This window comes from Papaver somniferum, chromosome 9 (assembly GCF_003573695.1).
Source record: "Papaver somniferum cultivar HN1 chromosome 9, ASM357369v1, whole genome shotgun sequence".
Taxonomy (NCBI): Eukaryota; Viridiplantae; Streptophyta; class Magnoliopsida; order Ranunculales; family Papaveraceae; genus Papaver; species Papaver somniferum.
Genome location: NC_039366.1, coordinates 182,988,355 through 182,991,766, shown reverse-complemented (window position 1 = coordinate 182,991,766; position 3,412 = coordinate 182,988,355). Strand labels below are relative to the sequence as shown.

At 37.2% G+C, this 3,412-nt stretch overlaps 1 non-coding gene across 1 annotated transcript; it reads right to left on the bottom strand.

Moving 5' to 3' along the window:
* Positions 1–3,063: 3,063 nt before the first annotated feature.
* TRNAK-CUU lies at positions 3,064–3,136 on the bottom strand. The gene has a single exon. It is a non-coding gene; the product is annotated as a tRNA-Lys (tRNA).
* Between the last annotated feature and the right edge of the window lie 276 nt (positions 3,137–3,412).

The following is a 3,412-nucleotide window of genomic DNA, read 5'->3' as shown; positions in this document are numbered from 1 at the left end:
GTGATGGCTTTATATTCTCATGTTGTTGTTGATGTCTTCGTCTGCCGATAACAAGATGAGAAGTGATTTCTTAGATAGTTGAGACTGAGCAGTGGTGTTGAATAAATGCGTTAACAGAGAAATGAAACTGCGAAGAGTATAGATGCATGTTGGTTGGCAATGGCGTTGGATGATAAGTTGCGACATGGACTGAATTGTTCAAGGATCAATTGGGTGAGCTGTGCATTCGATGGTGGTAGATGATTATGGCTATAACATTGGATTCAAGAAGGTGGTTCTGGTTATGAGTCTGTTGGTGACTGATTGGATATACATGGATAGAGAAGTTTGCTGAGACATCGATTGGTGGAGCTGGGTTATTCATTTTCTAAAGTGGGGTTTGTTCTCTGTGTGTCGATGGAGAAAAAGAAGAAGCTTCTGTTGTATTAGTGTTTAATGAATGGTTGATGATGGCCATGAGTTAATGGCCTGGACTGAATTCGTATGTGGGATTTCGGTTAATGGTTTTGATTGTTGTAAATCATCGACAACATCAACAGATGGAGTTTACTCACAAAAAGGAGCTAGTGATGCTATTGTTGGCCTTACGAAGACACAAGAGAAAGATGAATCAAACTGGTGATGGATGTGAACTGAAATACAGGGAAATGGTTTTGTTCTGATGATGGTGGCTCTATACAGTTCTCGTGACGTGAAAGAAGAGATGGCAGTCCTGTGACATACCGGTTAATACCGGAAAATTAACCGTTAGCCGATAAGTCCGACGTAACGGCAATGGTTTTGGATTTTACAATTCTGTCGGCATTTAACGGATAACGGTTAACCTCTAATTTAAACGGCAAAGGTAGCGGCAGAGCCATTATTTGTTACGTTAAGTGCCGTTGACAGGCCTAGCTAGACCCATCACGAACTTTTTTTCCTGATCGGTAAAGTAATTTGGTGTTGGCGGGTTTCGATCTAAGGTCATTGGTACTATCCCCTAGCAACTTTACCACCGTACTACGGTAACACCGGTGGCCCATTATCAACATAATATTATAAGTTAAAGCATTGTTAGTTAAACCGGTTTTTGAAACAAATTAGTTTGAACCAACTTGCGTAAACAACATTTTTTATAACAGAGAAGTTTTAATTACTTGGATTGATTATACACATGTGATAGTTAAAAACAAAAAATAAATGCCTGATATAAGGGGATTAGGTTTTGGTAATCATGAGACCATCCTTTTCGATATTCACTTACCAGAGTCGAAGTGAATATTAGAGGTATCCAAGTTGTCCTCAATCATCATTCCAATATAAAACTTATTGCTAACCAACATATTAAGTTTATAGATATGGTCTGCAAAGATCCTTCATCATAAACCATAACATACACTGTTTTTTACGAAATAATTTTCTTTATTGCAACTCATGACATTTTATTTTGACAACAATTCTTGCTAGACACAGAAGAAAATTGACAATTAAAAACCAATATGCACATGGAATAGGGTTCCTTTTAGGACTCACCCTCCCAAAATTGGTAGGGGCCTGTTTTTCTTGTGTCTGGTGGTTTTACTCATTCTTTTTTTTTTGATCACCAATCATTTTTATACTTTTAAACGACTTACCAGCAATGTAGCCAATTTCAGCCGAGATGGCCGAGATCTCGCCGGAAATTCCGGTTTCTGATCTCAAGCCGAGACGAAATTTGGCTGGAATTGGCCGGTTGAATCTTGGTTGACTCGGCCGGAAATTTTGGTTGAAGTTTTTGAAATTTGTATGGATCTAGAGTTTTCTCTGTAATTTTAAACGAAAACTTGTTCCCATTTTTAAAAATTGGTGATATTTACACATAATTATGTGTGAAAATGTTTGAAAAATACTTGATATACATACTATGCGTATAAAATTCGAAAAATGAAGATTCCGAGATTTCACCGAAAACCTCCCCGAAATAAAGTTGTCCCAATATTCTGGAATGAGCAGTGCTATCCCACGCATCACAAGCAAACATCATTTTAGCCCTAGGATTATATCATCAACCGTTTAACAATATTTAATTTAGGTTTTCTAAAAGATTAGAGTTGGCAAGGTTTGATTATTAGGAGTACGTCCTTAGTCTATTATTAATATTTAAACAAAACCCATCTTCGTTGCAAGTCTTAATTTATTGGAGAGTGGGGAATTTAAAGTCTTCACGCTGGTCCCTTTGATAAGCGAGTTTCAGAAAAATAATTTGTGATGAGTCTTATCATTTTCCTCCCTTGGTCTAGTGAAATTCATGGCAGAATTATTGGATTTCGGTTTTTCTTATTTACTCATTTTAGATTAATGTTCAGGGAAGTTTAGAATTGGGATTTAGTAGAAACTTAATTCTAAATTTTTTCCCTAAAATAGTTTTCAAGAAAAGGTAATAGTTCATTTAATTAGATCTACAAGGACAAATGGCGACTGGAGAAGACTTAAATCACAAGAAATCATTTTATGTGAGTTGATTCATGATTGAATCTTGGATCATCGGATCTACACCCATAGCTTTACAATGGGTCAGGGAGGGAGCTATGTGCATCCTAAGGGTGGCCCCCGCCTCCCTGTTTTTTGTTAATTCAGTAGACATTCCTTGATGTTTTTGTTAGTTGGAGAAAAAATCTTTCAATAAGTCCTCCCAAAAATATATGTTTTATATATTAGCCTTCCCTGTGAAAGATTTCTGACTCCGTCCCTGTAATGGGTCATGGCTAATTCCATCAAGGAATCCAAGTGGACGACAGATGTTAGAGATGATACAGAGACTTGGAGAAATAGGTGTTACAGTATGATGAGGAAATATCCGTTGATTCAATATGCATATTCAACATCACTAAAATAAACAACAAGAAATCAACTGGTGGTATTATAGTTGCCATAAAATGGTGTATGATCACTTTTACCAGTAATTTTAAGCAGTCTATCGAATTTCATCTCAGCAGGAAATGCTTCAAAAAGAAAAGATTGATAGGAAACAAGTTTTAAAAGCTGAAGAACAAGCACAAGTGTCAGCAGGCTGAGAAATTAATAATTAAAAAATGTGAGCAAATGGGCCCACCGTGGGGCTCGAACCCACGCCCACAAGGTTAAGAGCCTTGTGCTCTACCAACTGAGCTAGACGGGCATATGCTGGAAACCAGCAGTAATCTTCTTTCTATCTCGTACTGGGTGCATAACAAAGGCATATTTATCTGTGTCGCGCACTAGCGAGTTGCTACAACCGACTAGTGTACCTAAAGTTGAAACGGGACACCATTACGACTCTGTGAACCCCGATTTAACCGGATTGTTGCGTGTGTACAATAGTTAGATCATCTCCAACAAGGTGCAAAAAATTCTATGTGTATTTTTTATTTAGTCCTTTAATTTATGGGATCTACACATAAAGTAAATATATGAC